This window comes from Pleurodeles waltl, chromosome 10 (assembly GCF_031143425.1).
Source record: "Pleurodeles waltl isolate 20211129_DDA chromosome 10, aPleWal1.hap1.20221129, whole genome shotgun sequence".
In the NCBI taxonomy this organism is placed as follows: Eukaryota; Metazoa; Chordata; class Amphibia; order Caudata; family Salamandridae; genus Pleurodeles; species Pleurodeles waltl.
The window spans coordinates 712,784,573-712,806,666 of record NC_090449.1 but is presented as its reverse complement, the minus strand read 5'-3'; positions in this window follow the sequence as shown (position 1 = coordinate 712,806,666).

Sequence of the window (22,094 nt, the reverse complement as noted above, 5' to 3'; positions counted from 1 at the left end):
CTTAGAGCCAACAAAAACAAATTCAGAAAAAATAGGTGGGGTAATGGCAAAATGTTTGGAGGTGACCCTGTAGAGAAGGCCAAGTCCATCATGACCACCATCCACACTACAGCAAGGGTAGACTAACCAATACCTTGATGAGCCTCTTTGCTCTAGTAATAGAACATGGACAATGACCCTTCAATGCAGAGCCACTTGTCAGTTCTATGCCCTTCTAAATTGAGTTGGAACCCCCGTCTACTCTCTCCTGAGCCACTGAAATTTCCCAAGGGGAACTCTTTTCCTCACCAGTAGAACCCATATGTGTAGCACCCAACCTTTACTTTTACACAGATGCACCCAGGTAGGCAGACAGTACCACAATGGCCAATAAAGTGGTGTGGCTCATTCCACCCTTTCTATCAGGTGTCTGTCCTCAACCCAAGAAAAATTCTGCTCATGTGGACAGCAACAATCAGAGGCCACTGACAGCTGTCAGTGTCAACAGCCTGGCCTCAGGCTTTCCAGGGATCTCTAAGCTCTGAGGTTTCTCAGAGTAGGGGGGGCTACAGCCCCATGTGTTAGGCATCCTTTTCCCACTTTCTTTCCCACCAGTCCAGAGGTGGTAGCCTGAGACTGGCCACTCAGTCCAGGGTCGGTACCCTTGGGCTGAAGAGGCAGGAGTTCCAGGGGGATCCACCATACACCTCAAAGGTGATACACTATGTCTGTGTCATGCAGTGGTCTGCCTGCTGCAGATCATCAGCCCTCATTCTCTGTGATAATGCAGGGAGCACTGCCCCACCAGTCAAAAGTGGTCTCACCTGGGTTAGTACTGAGGTGCTCTGATTTCAGTGTTTGCAACCCATGACCTATTAGTCTTCCACCGCCCCCCTACATCTGGGGTTCTGTACCCTACCCGTAGGAGTAGTACCTCTAGAAATCAGAGCTGTCAGTGTGCCCGGGGGAGCAGGCATTCCCAGCTCTCCAGCTAACAGTAGTAACTCATTCCCCAGAATGCAGTCAATAGGCATATGGAGATTAACTATGATCCTTCTCTGGGTCACATACTCACCTCATTCTAGAGGTACCAGAGCCATGGGGCACACAAAGACCTGGCCCAGAGCCTGACTCCCTCTACAAACCTGTCTGGTGTAATGATCTGGGAAGAAACCCACCTTTCCACCACCATGGTGTGGCTGAGACCATTATCCCTCAGAGCAGTGACAGGAATCTCATTCTCTGTGATCTGATAGAAGTGACAACTCGCACCCTCAAGGATTACCAGCCTATCCTCTGAGTCTATTTCCCAACTAAGGGAGACTAGGGCATGTTCTCCCACATTCCCCGGGATCTACCCACCCCTAAGGCCACTTTGGCTACTCCTGTACAGCTCCCATCAGTGGGTGGTTTCTTGAGAGAGACCAGATCCCCTTGTTATGTCCCAACTTGAGGCAATCAAAGCACCGGTGTGGAAAATGGGACTCCCAGGGCCACTGCCTCCCCAGAACCTCTCCTCCTATCCTTGGAAGGGGTATGGGAACCTTTTCCTCCCCAACTATTCTGTGACCTTTCTGGGTCACTGTGGTCCTCCCCCTCATTCTGTTGGAAGGAAGCTGAACTAGCCCCTGATGGTCCCTCCCAGGTAAGGTCGTGTGGACCCTGGTGCCGAGCAAGTGGTCTGCCCCCTTAGTACGCTCCCTGGAGTCAAAGAGCTTACTATGTACAAGGTGTTGGCACAGCTCTGTAAAACAAAGGCTGAACATATGCTCTCTGTCAATCGGCTGTAAAGTCCTTTGTAATCACTCACTTCACAGCCCTTCACCCAACCATCCAGTACCCTGCACAAATGGTCTACACAATCCACCCAGATCTGCTGTGGTAGCTTCTGAATGTCCTTACACTTATGCCAATATACTTCTGGGGATGCCTATATTTTCTGGTCAGGGCCTCCTTCATGAGGGGGATTTGTCACCCTGTCCCCTTTCCCTAGTGCTGACAGGGCATCTTCCCTTCATTGGGAATATGCATTCAGAGGCTGATTCCCCCAAACTTCTTCAGGGGCCCTATATATGTCTAGGGCAACCCTAAAGGCCTCGAACCAGTTGTCTATGTCATCTTTCACAACAAAGGTAGATACCACATCCTTTGGGATGAGGAATCTCTTTTCTCCAGAGGGCACAGTGGGTAAGCTGCCACTATTTATACTGGTCTCTGAGGCTTATTTTAGCTTTAGGTCCAGCTTCTTGAGGCTCAGTTAATAAGCCCACAATAGTTTCTTTTCCTCTAATTCAGTTCTTTCCCCAGGAGGGCTAGAGCTGCCTTCACCTCCACCCTCGCTACCTTTGCAGCCAGTTCCAGGTGTCCCAGGTACACAGGTACACAGGTCTTCCACCCTCCTGTGGTTCTGGTGCTAAGGGAAAAATAATCTCCTCTCTCTCCAGATCTGGAGCTGTTGCAAAGCTGTCCTCCTTAGTCTATATTTTCAGTTCCTCTTCCCCATCATCCTCCTGTGTTGCAGCTTGCATTCTGTGGACCTTTTCCCAGGCTCTGAGGGCTATCTAATATTCAAACTCTGGGCCACACTTAGGTGGTCTCATCCCCCTCTCCCTGCACAACTTTTTCAGCTCTGCCAACCTGTAGTGTTCAATGTCATTGATATTCAACTCCATCTTGGCAGGCAAAAGTCACATGTGCACAAATTGTGAGGCAGGAATCAAGGGCCAGATGTAGCAAATGTTTTTACCCATTCTGTGTCTATGGGAAAAAGTGTTCGTACATATGGCCCCAAATTTGGAAAAAGAAAAATATGGCCAGTTAGGGAAAAAGCAAATATATGGCCAGTCAAGGACAACTGAAAGAAGAAGTCAAATCTGGTATCAAATTATTTATATTTGTGTTACACAAATCACTGTATGGTAATGCACAAACACAATTACTGGACCCCACCACTGAACACAAATGTGTGTCGTGCCGCGGCCCGCCGCCCCATGAGCTGAGCATTCGGATTGGGGCATGGCCGCGGTTCATGTTTTTAGCAGCCGGGCGTGCCGCACCCCTTCTGTTTTGTATTTCCTTGCACAAGGCCCCAAAGTGGGCATGGGACCTGGGCGAGTTCTGGGTGTGGCGCGCCCTCGACATTAGGATTGGGCACCCCTGACCCCTCACTTACCTGGTGCACCCTGTTCCTTTCTTCTTTTCTTCTTTTTCTTTTCGCTTCTTTCTCCTTTTCTTCTTTCTTTCCTTGTTTTTACACTTAGCAGCCATGTTCTTCTTTATCACAGCATGCCTTTCTTGTTCCCTGCATGCTTTAGGACCCTTTTCCAAAATGACACCTTTCTCTATATTCTCCTATAGTTCTTTCTTAATCCAATATAGTGTATTTTTTCTTCCTGTTGCTCATTTCCTGTTTTAGGGTATATAAGGAGTGTGATTATTGTTCTCCTTGCGCTGCAACAGTTCCTTTGGTGGTGATCTTCGCTCCGGTTGTTTTTCTCTAGATTTTCCCTTGCATGTTCCAGTTTTTTCCAGTATTGTTTTTTGTTGGAAGACTTACCTTTTTGCTTATTTTTGTTCCAGCGAGTTCCTGCTATAGAGGTTTTTCCCTTTGGGGTTTTTTCCTCTGGGACTCGTTCTGGAGAGCACGGACTGCCTTTGGCGTTCCATCGACAGCAGCACTGTGGCTACCAGAAAGGGCCGCCCTTACCTTGGTCAAGGCAGAACCTACAAGGATCAAGACCACTTTGCAGTTCCAGTTGGCCAGAGTCATAAACGACAAGTAGCCCATGACAATGTGGTGAACAACAAACCATCCATAATTAACCTGTGCTTAACCCTCCGGTGGCTTGGCACAAAAGCAATCAGGCTTAACTTAGAGGCAATCTTTAAGGTATGTATGCAACACACAAACAGTAATAAAGTGACAACACACACAAGATAATTCACTCACCAATTTAGAAAAATAGAGTAAATGTTAATAAATTATTTGGCAACTAAACAACAAAAATCAGTAGAACCAGAGATATGACATTTTAAAGATTTCAGGTAAGTAAAGCACCTAAAAGCACAACGCACTACTCACGGTTAACTCGTCATGAAACTGAATGAAAGTCAGAATTTCATGCTGATTGCGATGGAGCATGGGCCAAATACAGGGACCAGGTTAGTTCTGCTAGTCTTCCCTTTCACAAAGCAGGGCATCAGTCCACACTGAGCAGAGTAGCAGGACAGCAGGGTCTCAGTCCTTCTGGAAGAAAAGCAGCACAGCAGTCCTTCTTCTGCAGCATCCAAAGGTCCAGAAGTGTGCTGAAAACTTCGGTTTGAATGTCCAATATTTATACCTCATACCCACTTTGAAGTAGAAGTGTCTAGAGAATTCCCTCTGAAGTCCTTGAAGTTTCCTGCCTCCAATGCTCTGGCTCCAAGCTGGCTTCATGAACAATGCAGAGGTGACAAGTCCTTTGTGTTGGGGAGCAGAGACCTGAAATAAATATTTAATATTCTCTGCTTTTTACTGGACGGCAAATCAATGAACCTTGAAGACAAGGAAGAAGGGTAGAAGCTGCAAATCAAAACAGTTAAGATACTCAATACTTCAATAACATTTAATTTAAAGTCAATAAAGAGAGATTGGGTTCTATATCAAGTGTTCCACTAATCATTTAGCACATCAATATCTTTTATTAGTATCTCAATCAAGTCAATAACAAATTATATAACAAGCATGTAGCATGTCCCAGAACAATATAAATCCTATTCTAGCCTTTATTTCAGAAAATATAATTCAGCAGAAAACCCATAAAGACTTCTCATTTTAGATGTGAAAGCATAATCTTCCATAGACTCTCTCAGCAGCAGAGTCATGAAACTTAAGCAGAATATAACGGATCAAAAAATGTCAGAGTCATAGAGCCCTCAAGGAGCACTCCTCTGCAAAGAATGGAAGCGTCAGGATCTCAGCCTAGTACTGTGACAAGAATGCAAGATCTGAGAATCATTTTCTCCTCTCTTTCCCTGTGACATTATTATACAGTCTTTACATTGAAACAATGTATAGTTGTCAAACAGATAATGTTCCATCTCGGCCAATAGGGTTGCGAGGTCTTTGTGTCAACAGGACAGCTTCTGTCGAGATTGCAAGTTTTAACAAAGAACATTCTAAATACGCAATACATTTAACTAAATTGTAAACAGCAGTGCTATATCGGGGACCGTTCCCATCAGTATAGGTCTATGGAAAAAAAGAACAGTTATGTCAATACATCATAGTGTCAGGGTAATGTAATTTCCTCTCTCACATGTCTCACTAGCAGAGTCTTAATCATAAAGAAATATTTTTAAGATTAATCTAACATTGCAGTCACTCTTTTCTCAGGCTAAACAGACAACGGAAACAAGGCACTAATATTTTCTCTTGCTATTATAGGGCATTTGCATCATGAAATGTTATACGTCTGGCCATGATAGAGGTCAAAAGAAGTAAAAATAATGAACAAAAGACATAGGAAATTGCTAACATTAACACCTTCTGCCAAATGCATGTGGTCGTGCAAACTTTGAATGAAAAAAATCTTGTTTATGTGTACTGTTTAGTTAGGCCTACAATCTTTTCGTACAGGTTAATGTATACTGCGTTTATTTTTATTAAAAAACTCTCCCTCACTGTGAAGGCAGGGCACAGCCTACTCAGTTGCAAGTGGGCTTGTGCGCTACTGTGCCCCGCATCCTGCCAGTTGGTGGCCCATCCAGGCACACCTAACCCCTCTATTGGTAAGCTGACTGGAAGAATAAACAATGTGCAACTGTTAGTTACACCCAGTCATGTGACCCAGGAGCAGGCACCAAATAGTATAAGGAAGGCAAATGGCAATTTTCTAAATGTGGCATTTTCAAAATTGTAACTTAAAATCCGACTTTACCATTAAAAAGGATTTTAATTACAATTTCTCAGACACCAAACACGAAAAGCTTATCTGTTCTCAATCAAAAGTTGGAACTTCTTAGATATAATACAGTAACCCAGTGTTATCCTATGGGACAGGTAGACCTCACAGTAGTGAAATTTAGAAGCTGTTCACTATCATTTAAAACTTATAAGTACATGTCAAACCTTTTAATGACAAAGCACCCTGCCCTTTGTGCTACCTAAGGCCTACCTTAGGGGTGACATGCAATAAAAGGAGAGTTTAAGGGTTGGCAACTTGTGTTATATTGCCAAGTTCAATTGGCAGTTTAAACTGCATTTAGACTCTAATGGTAGACCTGGGACATGCTTTAAGAGGCTATTTAAATGGATGGTACAATGAGTACTGCAGACCCACTAGCAGCATTTGATTTACAGGCCCTGTGTATATGGTATATCACTCTACTAGGGACTTATAAGTACATTAAATATGCCAATCAGGTGTTAGCCAAATTTACCATGTCTTAAGGACAGAGCACAAGCACTTTTAAAATGGTTAGCAGTGGTAAAGTGCACAGAGTCCTGGAGTCAACAAAAATAAATTCAGAAAAACTAGGAGAGGTGAAGTCAAAAGGTTTGGGGGGTAATCCTGCAGAGTGGGCCAAGTCCAACAATGGGCTAGCTCCTTCACCTTTTGACCTGGGCCGTCCCTCTTCACAGCACTCTGGAAAAGTGTGCACTTTTATTAGATAAGCAGTATATTCAAGTAGCCAGTCTCTTAAGTGATTTCCCTATGACCAATGTCTGCGCTCAATATATTGCTGTCCCCAATCTCGCTCTCTCCTTGAAAGTGTCACTCTATATGCCATCTGCCACAGCGTGCATACCAATGTCAATGTTTTATTTCCATGACAATCAAAGTTGTGAAAATGAAAGAGGGATAACAGCACTCATTTCGATCAGAGCATAAAGGGCCCCATCCCAAGGTTGGCGCCTGGAGTAGTAGCACTGGTCGCATCCGCCTAAAGCTCAGGCTTTGCACACCTTCAATTGTAGTTGTGAGGTAATGTAAATTTACTGGCAATAATCATCACCGTTGGTGTTCAGGACCTCAGTCATTATAGGACACACTGATTTAATTGTGCAAAAGTATAGTTTACATGTTTCAAGCAAAGAATTGATTGTCACTAAATGGAATGCCTTATCGGCAAGTATACCACAGGCAAAAGGAAAATCAGGGAGAGTCCTAGCACCATGAACAGCCTGCATCTAGTCATATCCAAACAAGCATTGCGAAAAAGAACAGAAAGCTGCCACCATGTTCATGAACACACAAATACACTCCATGTGTGCGCACACACACAGGCATACAGACTCACAACACTGAACCACAAGCATCTCCAGCTCCGTTTCCTGATAGTATGTCAGTGTGCTGTTTTTTCAATAATGGCAACAGATTTATTAATGAATAATACAATGAAATGCAGGCAAACGTGAGCTTCAGCATATAAAATAATGCTAAAACAATGGAGTATTGAATGTTACTGGGAGACTGGCAACAGTTCTCCATATATTACATATCAAAATGTCCACTTTCCTCTAAGACAGTGGTTCTTAGACTTTTGACTTCTGAGGAACCCTGCTTAGGGCTTTATTACGACATTGGCGGTCGGAGGACCGCCAGTGCTGCAGTGGTGGTCAGACTGCCATGATAGTGGCAGTCCGACCACCACATTACAAGGTTGGTGGGCAGACCCGCCAACCTACTGCCGTCCCTGCCAGGTTGGCGCCGGGTGCAGGTTGTAATCAGCCAGGGCAGCGCTGAATTCAGTGCTGCCCTGCTGATTTCAACCTTGTTCTCTACCAGCCTTTTCATGGCAGTAACTTTTGTTCAGTGTCCTGTACCTAGCTCTAGTCAAAGCTTCTTCCTTCCACCAACTGTCCCTATCTCCTAGCTTCCACTCCACACCAACATTTTACTACATCATTCACTCAGCAATCCGGACACCAGCTTAGACATACCGCGAGAGATATATGTATTGGCAATGTAAATGTATTGGTGTAGGGCTTGGGGGCTGTTCTCATTGATATTCAAATGCATTAACATTGCCAATGCCTGTAGCTCTCACATTGCCGAGACCGATTGGCATTGCTAATGCTGTTCTGACTAAGAGCCTGATTACGAGTTTGGCGGTCGGACTGCCAGACCTCCAAGGAGGTGGTCCCAAAAAAAACACAGAATCAATGGTCTCCCGCCCGTCGTATTACAAAGTTACTGCTGGCCCAGCAGCACTGTACTTGACGGTAGTGGAACGGAGGGGGACGCGGTCAGCAATACAAGGTATATTTGAAAATTTGTGTTGATGCAGGTTTTTTGACCAAAAGGTACACATATGCATGACAAAAGTGTTAAAATACTTTGTGTATGTCCCATTCCATTGCTGGAGACTGGGCCATATATGATTGCGCTGGTTTTTTTTCTTTCAATTTGTGTGGCAAGATTAGTCCGGTTAGGAATTTACAATGCTAATAGCTCAAACTCGAGCAAGTGCAAGACCCGTTGCATTGCAAATGCTTGTATTTTCAGGGGTGAAGTTGTTGCCTTTAAAGGGGGGGGCCCTGGAAGAAGGGGCCCACATTGGAGACTGAAGGGAAAAGAAGGAAATAGGGGAGCTAGCACACCATTTCCTTTGATTCTGCCATCTCAAAGCAGGCGGTCTCTCCCGCCACAGTCGGCTTGATGGAACAGCACATCTTAATGTGCACAGCAATACCCTTGCCTATACCCTTGTCTGTGACAGCTGCTTTTCACCAGCCACAGTCAAGGCAGTCGGCGAGTGGCTAGCAGTGTCTGTGGGACTCCGGAGGGCCGTAATTCAGCAAACCGCCAACATCGTAATACGGTGGTCGGACAGACAACACAGCAGTGGTTAGACCACCCCTGCTACAATGGCAGTCCCGGGACCACCAAACTAATGATCAAGGCCTAAGTTGTTGCTGGCATTAGGATTCTGTGCACTTTTCTACTGCTAACTAGTGCCAAAGTGCTAGTACTCTCTCCCTTACACATGCCAATATTAGTTCATCCCCAATTGGCATATTTGATTTACTCATTTACTAGTATCACTAGTAAAGTGGTACTACGTATACCCAGGGCCTGCAAATTAAATGCTACCAGTGAGTCTGCAGCCCTGATTGTGCCACCCCAGTAAGTAGCCTTTAACCATGCCTCAGGCCTACCACTGCAGAGACTGTATTTGCAGTTTTACACAGCCATTTCGGCCTGGGAAAGCACACCTTTTGCCAGGCTTAGACCTTCCATTTTCAGACATATAAGTCACCCGTACAGTAGGTACTGGACAGCCCATATGGCAGGGTGCAATGTATGTGAAAGGTAGGATATGTACCTTTACGTTTGATACGGTAGTGAAAAACTCCCAAAGTCGTTTTTCACTACTGCAAGGTCTATCACTCCAATAGGATAACATTGGGATTACCTTATTACATTTTATAAGTGTAAGTCACAAACAGGAAGAGATAGACTTTTCAAGTTTGGTGTCACAATTTAAGATCCCAACTTATGGTGAAGTTGGAGTTTAAATTTAAATTTAGAAAATGCCATTTTTAGAAAGTTGGTATTTTCTTGCTTTAGCCATTTGGTGCCCGCACTCTGCCTCTGCTCACATGTCTGGGGTGGGGTAACAGTTGGGCTTTGGTATTCCTCCTAGACAGCCGTACACAATGGGCGCGTGGGTGTATCTCAATGGGCCATCCATGGCAGGATGGGGGGAGTTGGGCACAGCCTCACTTACACCTGAATAGGCTGTGCCCTGTCCACACACAAAGGGCTGAATAATCACCTGTAGTGAGACCGGATCTAGGGCAGGAAGGGCAGGATCCATGTGCACCTCGAAGGCCTGTTTCTGAGGTCTCCCCCACTTCAAAGGCCCAACTGTTTAAAAAAGTATTTCAGTACCCTTCTGGACCTGCAAAGACTCTACCAGGAAGAAGAACTGCTGAGCTGCTGACGTACTGCCACTCTCCTGGACTGCTGCTTTGCTGAACTCCTGCCTTGCTGTGCTGCCCACCTGCCTGCTGCTCTATTGCCTGCATGAGAAGGACTGGACCTGCATCACTTGAACACAAAGGGCTGGCCTCCTGATGTGAAATCTCAGGGACATAAAAGACTTCCAAACCACCCTGCTCCTGCATATGGTCCTGCCATCTGTGAGGGTGTCCTGCCAAGTGGTGCCACTCCAGCCCTAAACCCTTGGAAGCAGACCTAAGGTGTTTGGTCCAGCGCCACTGGACATCTCCCAGCCAAACCGACTGCATCGCCTCCACTCAGCTGTATGGATTGGACCTGTCGCGAAAGACTGTCATCACCACTACATCCCACATCTTGGGACCAACGCATCGCCTTTGGAACTGTCACTGCGCAACACTTATCCCAGCTCAAGCTCCTTGGATCATCTTTGACGGCAGCCTCGATGACAACGACACTCCGCCTCACAGCTTCACTGATCATCGGAACCAACACATCACCTCGACTGTGCAATGTATCCCGGACCCAGGCTTTGCATCACACTTACCCTGACTAGAACTGTGGTTTTTGTTTGACTGAGGTTCAAACCCCAGTCAACCAACAACCAAATTTCTAACAGTACCATTGACACAAAAGCATTGCTTATTTAGAGTTGAAAATAATTTAAATATTTGATCAGAGAAGCAGTGAGGTGTGCAAATAAAAGTTATGATAAAGTTGAAATATTAGCAAAAGAATTTGGAGTTCATTTATATAAAAGCGCTTGCATACAAATTATGAAATTGAGTTGAGTGAAGCAGATTTAGAGAACACGGGTCTTATGACTGTGAGCTCATATCAATGAATTATTTGATTATAGAAAAGACTGGGTTGATAAGGGAAAATGAAGTGAGAATCAGAAAAGGACATCTGACTCTAAAAAAAAAGATTGATATGGAAAAGAAATTGAATGTTGTCATGAGGGAGTCTGAATTAGATTCGGTGACAGAGTTTCCTTTACGAGAAGTGCATGGAGGGAATTATGTGCATTTCCTTGGAGGAGAGGTGATCTCAATGCTTTTACAACACATTTCCCCAAAACTGACAGTGTAACCAGACAAGTGGTACCCAGAGGTTAAGAGGCTAGTGGCTATTCTGAATTTACTTTGGGCAGATTTAGACACACTGTTTGAATTTATTGTTCCTAAAGATTAGTGGACAGAGTGCAAAGCCATTGCAAAGCTATTTCCAAATGTGCTTTTGGCAGATCTGGACATGCTGTTTGAAATTGTTGTTCCTAAAGATGTGTAAGTAGAATGCAAAGCTATTTTGAAGCTATTTCAAAGCTGCTTTGTGCAGATTTGGACAGGTATTTTTGAAACTGTTCCTTTGATTTGCAGCCAGCACAAGAACGACCGAGAGTTCCAGTTAATAATGCTCCTGCTGATTAGTTTATGGAAAAGTACAGAGCAGTGATAGAACATTTAAAAAAGAAGGCCCTGGAGAAAGATGTGAACTGGGTAAAAATAATGAGAGCCAGACAAGAGTCAGTCAATGAATAACATGAAAGACTTATGAGGATTTATAGCAAGTGGGGCTGCAGAGTGATATGATGCAGATGCATGGCCAGGGTACATAAGCAATTATGGCATAATTGTAAATATCAATTTGCTGAAGAAAAGCACTGCTTGCCTTTTTAGTAGGAAAATTGGACACCGGAAGCATGAGTGTAGACAGTACTCTGAATAAAATGTATTTTGTCCCTCAGGTGCAGCAGAATGCAACTCAGACGCAGGTACAGTTTGATATCCAATCCCAACCGACTCCCATGAGATATGTGCAAAATCAGGCAGAATTCCATACAAATATGCCCGTAGTTTCAGTGTTGCAGCAAACTATGAGAAACAAAATGCCATCCGACCCAGTATACCAACAGAATCCATTGATTCTGTGTAATGATTTTCCCCAGTTTTTACTAGGTGTAATGGAATGGCAATGATTGTGCCTGAGGGGGGAAGGAGGATTGCATTCTTCGTGCACTCCTAAAGACAAGAGTGCCCATAGTTGGTGAGGTGAATGGCCATCCTGAATCATTTCTAATCGATATTGGTGCTACTCACTCCAAAGAGGTTCCAAAGCTACTCCTCTTTGAAAAATAAGTCCAAGATGTAGGAATAAGCATTAAACAGATTTCAGCAAATGTCCCAGTTACGATAGTGTCAGTGGAAAACAACCCCAAACGTATATCTGCGATTCAAGTACTGTTAGTTAACATGGCAGAAACTTGCTGTGCAACATGACTTACACAATCTGTTGCACACTGGATAGTGTTGTTATTGAAATCCAAGAAGACGATTTGGGAGCTGATTATGAGTTGAGAGGTCTTCAGATCGCTGTACCATCTTTGGAAGTCTGACCACTGCCTCCTCAGCAGTCTGACTGCCCGATTACAATTTGTGCAGTTGGACAACCACAAAACTACTGCGACCACCGACATTTGAGCTACTGTGGCGGTAGGGACAGTGGTGGTCAATGGTGGCAGTGCCAGCATTGGCAACGTCGTGTGTATTATGAACTGCCTTTCGGCTGACCTTTTCATGGCACAGACACCGCCATGAAAAGGTCGGCAGAAGGGCAGGTAAAGGGCCACAAAAAAGGGCCCCAGAGCAAATAAGTCACTGTGGATTGTGGCTGGGGCCCATGTTGTTTCCCCATGCCTGCAATGTCGGTGTGCACACTGTTTGCCGAGCACAACATGGTGCAGGGAAACAGTGCACCTGACTTCCTGGAGGCACAGCAGTGTAGCTGGCATGGGCCTCAAGCCTTTCTCCCTAGCCGAAACATGGCGCCTTGACTGCACAACTGACACATAGCCAGCCCCATGGGAATGTCGTAATGTGGAGGTCAGGATGCCGTTGGCTTGGTGGCATTCTCCCGACCACTGCTGTGGTGGACTGGCGGCCCAACCACCAAACTCCTAATCGGGCCCTCAGTATTTAAAATAAAATCACAATAGTTAAGAGTGCAATTGTTCCCTGTACTTATAAAGGAAGACCTGCCTCTTGATTTATGACACACAGTGAAGAAGGAGGTGTTAGATTTAAAGTGCAGAACCAGTTAAAATGCAGTTTACACTAGATGCTATTTACCCCAGAACTCGACAATGCAAACTTTCACAAGAAGCAGATAAGGAGTGAAGCCTGTCATAGAAAAGTTGCTATAGGAGTGTATTTTTACAAGAGGCACCTGGTAGTCCTTGCAACTCACCAGTGATGGGCATTAAAAAACCAAGTTGACAAATGGAGGGTAGTCCAAGACAATATGCAACTACACAAAATTGTAGTTCCATGCTGTCCGGTGGTACCCAATTCTGCTGTAATTTTGTTCCAAAGTCCTATAGATGCAGAATGTTACACAGCCATTGATTAATGCCAACTGTTCTTCTCCATTCGTCTACACGATGATAGCAAATACCATTTCGCATTTCAGTTCGTCAATAAGGTCCTTTTTTGTTGTTAAACCCCACAAAGGTATACAGGAATTCCCTCAAACTTTAGTCAGATTCTAAAAAATGATTTGTAAAGTTTGCAGCTGTCCTGCAACTCAGTGCTAGTCTGGTATATTGATGACCTTTTAGCTGCATTAAAGACAAAAGAGAATTGCAAGTTGGATATAATTTCACTCTTGAATCATCTTGCTGACAATGGTCATATGGCCTCATTTAAAAAGAAGCAGTACTGCAAAAAAGAAGTGATTTATAATTTTCACCACACTGAGAAAGGGGCAAGTAAGGTGCCCAAAGAACATATTTCTGCAATTCAGAAAATGAGTCTTTCAACTACCCAGAGGGAAGTGAGGATTTTTCTAGGAATGCTTGTCTACTGTTAGTGGATTCTAACTTTTTCTCTGATTGCCAAGCCTTTACTGATGTTTACTCGCAGCGACATAGAGGATCTAGTGCCATTTGATGGGGAATGCATGAAAGCCTTCCAAGAGATCAGAGAAAATCTCTCTAGTGCACCAGATCTCAGAATGCCTGATCACAATAAAGAAGTGTGCTTGTTTTGTCATGAAAAAGAAGTGTGTGCCTTGTTCATTTTAATGTAAAAGCATGGAGGGCTAAAGAAGCCTGTCGCTTATTTCTCTGTTACCTTACATCAAGTAGCCGTGGCTTTTCCTGGTTCTTTGAAATCCTTGGCAGTTGTTTGCCTAGCAATTAATCAGACCAAAGAAATTGTTATGGTCCCCAAATTCGTTGGGTTACTCCCTCAGTTAGTTGTAATTTTGCTGACTCATACTCAAACTCAGCAACTGACAAACAGCCTCCTTACAAAGTATAAGGGAATAATACTGTCAGCTAAAAATATTTTGATAAGAAGGTGCAATATTTGAATCCTGCAACGTTGCTGCCACTTGCAATCAATAACGAAGACAATGCTGAAGATTCCAACTTTGACTGTATCAATGTAACAAAGTTGTGTACCAAGCCAAACTAGATATCACATATGTTTCCCTAGAAATGCCTGATCTTTGCTTGTGGATAGTTCTTGTCTGAGATACCATTGAGGAATACCGAAAACTGCTTACGTAGTCTTTTCCACTTCTGAAATTACTGACGCATCATATTTGTCTTATGGAATTTCAGCACATGTGGCAGTATTGATTGCTTTGACAAGAGCTTGCTGTTTTGCCAATAAATTGAGTCTGACAATTTACTCGGACAGCCAATATTGATTTGAAGTGGTACACGACTGAGACACTTTTGGTCACAAATGGGGTTCATGATATCCTCCAGTACTCTCATGAGGAATGGTTCATAAGTTTTACATTTACTTGAAACAATACAACAACCTAAATAAATATCAGTTGTGAGGTTTGTCACCCATAAGTCTAATGATGACATATTACCATGGGAAATAACTACCTACACCAGGTGTCAAAGTACTGAGTTCTTGAAAATATGCCCATTAAATCAAATGAGCAGGAACAAGCACATGAAACAGAACAATGCCAAACTGATGTGAAAACCAATGATGCAATTAACATACATTATTTTATGTTGAATCTAAATTAGGCAACATAGATTGATCTCAGAAAAATGCAAGAAGTACCAGATGATGCAAAGTTGAGAAAAATCAGGTTATAAGAGGGATTATAATGATATTTAGGTACTTCAGATCACTAGTATGTCCTACCAGACTTCATGCGTAAGGGCATTGCAAGGTTACTACATGAATAGACCCATGTGAGCAGAAATAGTATGGTTAGGATTTCAAAAAGTACTGGCATAACAAAAAGGTAAGAAATGTAGTGGAAGATGTATGTCAGAGATGCATTACTTGCCAGAGAATCAACCATGGTAGGCATACATTAGTCACTATGTCATATAAGGAAATTTGAAGGACTATTGTTGCACCTGGCCATTTTTGCAGGGTCATCCTCAATCTTTTTGCCTCCTTCCTCCTAATTTTTCTGACCAGTTTTTGTTGGCTTTAGGACTCTGGGCACTTTCCCACTGCTAACCAGTGCTAAAGTGCATATGCTCTCTGTGTAAAGTGTATTGGTGATTGGCTTTTCCATGATTGGCATATCTGATTTACTAGTAAGTCCCTAGTAAAGTGCACTAGAGATGCCCAGGGCCAGTAAATCAAATGCTACTAGTGGGCTTGCAGCGCTAGTTTTGCCACCCACATTAGTAACCTGTAAACATGACTCAGACCTGCCAATGTAGTGTCTGTGTGTGCAGTTTTAAACTGCCAATTCGACTTGGCAAGTGTTCCCACTTGCCAGGCCTAAACCTTCCCTTTTACTACATGTAAGGCACCCCTAAAGTAGGGCCTAGGTCGCCCCATGGGCAGGGTGCAGTGTATGTTTAAGGTAGGATACATACTAGTGTGTTTTATATGTCCTAACAGTGAAATACTGCCAAATTCGATATTTGCTGTGCAGGGCCTATCTCTCTCATAGGTTAACCTGGGGGCTGCCTTTAACTATCCTTAAAGCGCAGAGTTCCTTTGAGAGTAGACAAAAATGTGGAGTTTAGGGTCTCTGAACTTACAATTTGAAAATTCATCTTTTAGTGAAGCTGTTTTTTAAATTGTCTGTTTGAAAATGCCCCTTTTAGAAAGTAGGTATTTTCTTGCTTAAACCATTCTGTGACTCTGCCTGTTTGTGGATTGTCTGTCTGGGTCAGTTTGACAACTGGGCTGTTTTGCACCTCTCTCTAGACAGTGACACAAAGGGGGCTGGGGTGTATCCTGTCTATCTGAGCTAGAGGGGAGGAGTGGTCATTCACACCTGAAAGGACTGTGCCTGCCCTCACACAATGCAGTCTCCAACCCCCTGGTGTGTGTGTGGAGCCTGACCTGGACAAGAAGGATCTCGCAAACACTTGAGACTTTGCTTTGAAGTTTACCAACTTCAAAGGAAGAACGGGGTATTAGAAGAAGACCCAAAACCCAGACTGGTAGAATCTTTCTGGAATCAAGAGGAACCTCTGCAAGTAGAAGAGCTGAAGAGCTTGAGGAGGAGTACTGTCCCTTTGCTGTGTTACTTCGCTGGGCTGGCCTGCAGTTGCTGCTTCTCCCTGAAAGGAGTGCAAAGGGTGAACTTTGCTGTGTGTCCTGCTTGAGAAAGTTCTCCAAGGGCTTGGAGTAGAGCTTGCCTCCTGTTGGAAGACTCAGGAATATCAAAGACTTCAATTTCATCTGCCTACAGCACTGGGAACTGTGTGTTTTGTGCTGCAACAGAAGAAAAACCACTGCGACGCTGCCAACGGCGCCGCTGGCCTGCACCGTGACCTGACGCACGGAGTCGCATTGCCCCGCTTCGCACCACGACCCTGGTCTCACCAACACCGTCATCGGACGACTTCACTGAGCCGCTGCTCGCACCGCAAACTGTGGGCCCTGCACTGCAGACTGGGCCTCCCCGACACCGCCGCTCCTGCTGACACCGGCGTCGCTGCCTTCACGTGGCCTGTGGACACCACTCGTGAGGAGCACGAAGCACCAACCCGTCCTGCACCGCTACCCCAGTCCACCGATGCCAGCACCATCGACTCCAGTGTCATCACCAGGCATCCCTGCCTGAACCGTGGCCTGTGGACACCACTCATGAGGGTCACGAAGCACCGCCCCGCCCCGTACCGCTGGCTTGGGCCTACTGACGACAGCATTTCAGCAATAATGACACTGCTGCCTGCACCGTGACCTGTGGACATGCACATCGCACCGCCCAGCTTCACACCGCAGCCCTGGTCTCACCGATGCCCCTGGACGCCATCACTGAGGCGCTGGCTGCAGCGTGACCTGTGGGCTCTGCACATCGCATCGTATCGTCCCTCTTCGCTCTGTAGCCCCAACACCATCGACGACGGCGCACCTGACTTCATCAACCTGGAGTTAGATCCACAACACGTGTGAACTTCGAGGGCCCGACGACTCCCGCACCGACCCCGGAACCGACAAGAACGACGCCACTCTCCGGAGCTCACTGTGAGGATCACGACGCCCTGCAAATTCAAAGTACTGTTTGCGGATCTTCCCGACACTGTAGCTGGCCCACGACGCGGCTGGCCTGAACTGTTGGTTTTGTTGATCACGCCGCCGCGATAGCCCCAGGTGGAGCTATTGACTTCAAGGAACTGTATTTTTGAGTAAATCTTGCAGAATTCATATTTTTATTACTGTATGTTGGATTTTTTATCGTTTTGGTCTTGTTTTACACAGATAAATATTGTCTATTTTTCTAAAACTGGTGTGGTGTCCTTTTGTACTGTTTTCAATGTATTACTGTGTGTTATGTGCAAATGCTTTACACATTGCTTCTGAGATAAGCCTGACTGCTCGTGCCAAGCTACCAAGGGGGTACGCAAGGGTTATCTGAGCGTGTATCTCCCTTATCCTGACTAGAGTGAGGGTCCCTACTTGGACAGGGTGCAAATCGACTGCTAACTAGAGACCCCATTTCTAACAACTATTTATTAGACTACAAGCAGAGTTCTTAGAGCTGCCTAGTCATAATGGGCCCAGATAAGTTCTTGTGTTCATATGCTTGTTTTTCAAAACTAGTACAAGCCTATCATACCAGAAGTGACAGCATGACTTTGGCCAAACTCTTGCTGAGAAAGTTAATACCACAGTTTGGCATGTCTCTCCTATTCAGACAGATCAAGGAATTAATTTTAAATGAGGTGCTAAATTTGCTGTGTAATGCATTATAAATCAAAACAAAATGTCATGTTGTCTATCCAAAAGCATCAGGTGTCTGTGAGAAAATTAATGACTCTATTAAATCCAAAATTGCCAAGGTGTGTACTTTGAAATATTTTAAATGGTCTGATGCCCCTCCTCTTGTTCTTGTGAGCATCAGCAGTGCCCCAAACAAAAAGGCTGTTTTTTATCTCCATGAAGTCCTCATGGAGATAGAGATATGTGGACTCATATGCCTTCTGAAAGAAACGGCAGAAGCTTGAAACATGCTGGAATGGTGTTTCTACTCTGATTAGTTTGGAATCATGGATGGCTGTTAAGGAAATTCAGCAGCCTGAACTACATTATTGGTCCTTTTGAGAATTGCTCTATCTGTAATGTTGAATGGATGATTTATTACAGGACCCAAAATTTACATTTATTTAAATTTTCTAGGAAACTTCAGTCAAATGACACTTGTTCTTATGAGACCCAAATCATAGCCATGGGTTGAAATGTCGATATCCCCTCCTTAGGTTGCTTTTGAACATGTAAGGGTTTGCTAGGAGATACTGCATATCTACAGGTAGGATCTCTTCTTATGTTTACTTTCCAAAAAATGATATGCATTTCTTGAATCTCAGTTTCTTATTCCATGTTATATATTTGATCATTGTCTGAGCACTGTGTCATCTGCACTAATTTTGCAACATAAGAAATGTATATAATTGTTTCTCATATAAAATATTGTGTACTGTAATTCTCTTTAAACAATTAATATAAGTGATTAGGTTTGCATACCTCGAAAGCAGATGAAGAGGTGGTGTTAAATGAGGCCCACATGACAATTGGTTGGCTTTAGCGCATATGACCCGTCCAGAGCAAATTGAATCAATAACTGATGATTGTGTATTAGATTACTGCAAAGGTCTAGCTGATATCAAACCTCTCTTCAGGTGAATTTGGCAACACCATCAAAAAAAGTAGTCCAGTGCCATGCACTGCAAGCAGGGGACAGAGTGCTGATCAAAACGCGCATCCACAAAAACTGTCTGGAGCAGAGGTGGAGGGGGCATCATCGAGTTATACTTGTGAGTAACACTGCTGTGAAATGCACAGGAATGCCATAGTGGATCCATGTAGCTCACATGAACAGAGTGAAGACTGTAAATGTAGAAGTGGTGATAACAAGCACTGTTTCACAGTGTCAACCTCAAATTTGCTGCATGTGTCTGGAGGGGAGAGAAGAGGGTCCTGGTAAAGGTACAAGTAGCCAGTTTGAAAATCAGCAGACTGAAAGTCAAGAAGAAACACTGTTGTAAAGTGACAAGAAGTAACTGAGACTGCTCCAGCTTGAGAAAAAGTAAAGCTGAAAATCAGAGTCTCAAGAACACCCGAGGTTAATCGGTTTACGGTGAGCCAAGTTGCCGAACAGAGCACACGTCCAACTGTGAGTGGAACAGAATATTCAGCAATTGCCACAAGTGAAGATACAGAAGTGGAAAATTCACATGAAGGAGACAAGAGGCCTATTCCCATGAGAAGCAGCAAAATATTGCAGTGGAAGACTTAGCAACCTGAACTGATTCAAGAATTCTGACAGTAGTGATAGAGAATCACCTGTAACTAAAAGAGCAATGAGAAAGAGAGTGCCAAATAGAAAGTATGCATCATCTGAGTGGACCTATCTAGTGTTAGTGTCAGAAGAAGAGTCACACGTGGGAATCTATAGTCTAACAAACTGTTTGCAATTTATGTTTAAAGATGAACCAGAAGAAGAAAAGCCAGTGGACTGTTATCATGTTACGTTACAGGCTGTAGAAAGGCATGGACGTCATTTAGGGACCCCAGCCTTTCTCCTTGCTACCCAAGGTATTGCCTTTGCGACCCCTGCATTAGAGATGTTGGTGTGTTGTGCCAGGAAGATTTTCTCCCCGCCTCGGGTTCAGAAACCACTCATGCGCTGGTGAGATACCATCAATATTCTCACCAATAGAGGTCAACTAGATCTTCGGACTTGGCGAATAGTGTATTAGTCAGAACTATTCAATCACAAATCAATGACATTATACCATAAACAATTCTAGATGCCATGAACAATTTAACACTAAATCAAACTCCAAACTGATTAAAGTTTCAAAGCTTTATTACAATCACAAAATCAATGTCATGTATAGGGTGCACAAAACTAGGTTATAAACATACATGAAGACTATCGGCTGACCAAAATATCTAAAAGATTTAACCTACTAAACGTCAATACTGATAATGATGATGATGATGACGACATTAATAAATCATCAAATTACAGTTTAACATTCAAATTTTAGATTTCAGGGATGGGCCATTCCTGTCACTAACACAAATTTAGACTTGCATGTGTGGGAATGGGCTAACACATGCAGGCAAAAGCAAAAAATAAGGAGAGACAAAAATAATCTAAAAAATCATCTAACTAGGACAACTCACTACAAAAATACGCTGGTGTAATTATCTAAACAGAAAAGGAAACAAGAAACCACATTTAGGTATACCTCTCCTCATGAGTCAGCAGACGCAGTGACAAATATGTTCTTTGCCTTCAATACAATAGGACATTCAATATCACATTAGCAACCTAAAAAAAGAATTCAGGTCAGAGAGAACAGAATAAACAAGTGATTTTTCACTGCTGCTGCAAAATTAATCTTTAGTCCTAGTCAAACTAAAAAAGACCTAATCCACATTAATACATTCAATACATTAATAAACATATTGCACACCTTACTATTCAAATCAACTATGCAAAGCAAATTATTTAATTGCAACCATTATTTATGACGTTAGAGCAGCTTTTAAATGTGCATTTGTTTTTCCGCACACACGTAACTTGCGTTAATAAAATTAATTTAATTCAAAATAAGTATGTTCAATTCATATTCATTTAATACTTTCAATTCTTAATCTACATCTTAATAAGAACACTCTTTACGTTGACTCATTTTAGTACTTCATTTAATTTGAAGGCTAAATATCTCATGTTAAAATGTAGTGCTTTATACGAATGGTGGCCACATGGTCCACTATAATTCAAATGTACACATTTAACAACTCGTGTTATTTTCTCAGATAGGCTTTTAAATGTAAGTTTATTAGTCACTATATGCTAAGTTCTAAGCTACTAATAAAGTAATAAAATTTGATCTCTATAAGTCAAAATCTCTTAGGGCAATCTATGCTGTCACAAAATAACTTTTTCTTATTTACAATGAGATAAAATCAAAACCCTGTGTTGTATTGTTTACTCTTTGCCTTTTCCCGAAATTTGTAAGCCTTGTAAAATCCAAGTGCACAAATTATGCACACTGTCCCAATCAATAAAGGTTTCAGAATAATGTTCACAAAACCATTTCCCAAGTTTCCAAACCAAGATCCTACTTTTGGGAATCCTTCATCTATTGTCTCCCAAACATTTGTCTTCTTCAGGTAATTTAAGTCATTTTTCAGACTTGTCAAATTAGATAAGTATCTCCTTATCTCCCTGCTGTTATCAGGAATATAAGTGCAGCAGTGCTGTGACTTTAAAACTCGGCAGACTCTGCCTTCTTTTGCAAAAAGGATGTCTAATGCAAGGCGATTCTGCAAAATCATAGATCTTGCCGCAACCATGTCTGTGTCCATTAGGAGCATATCACCTGAAAAATCAATTGACATCTTATCTACAATTGTTGATAACTTCCTTATCTTTATGTCATTCAAGATCACATCCACTGATGGAATAAAAATTCCAAAAATATCTCCTGTAAGCTCTGAACTATTTGCTCCTCTTTTAAATCTCATTTTAGGTCTTTCAATCCCTGTCACATTGTCAATGTTGTCAACTTGGTAACTTTTTGGAAAAAACACTTCTAAATAGCATGTACCACACCAGCCTTACGGCAACTTGTAATCAGCGTTCTTACCACAGATGTAATAGACACCAGGTACAGCGGGTATTGTCCAGTTAGCATAAAATCCC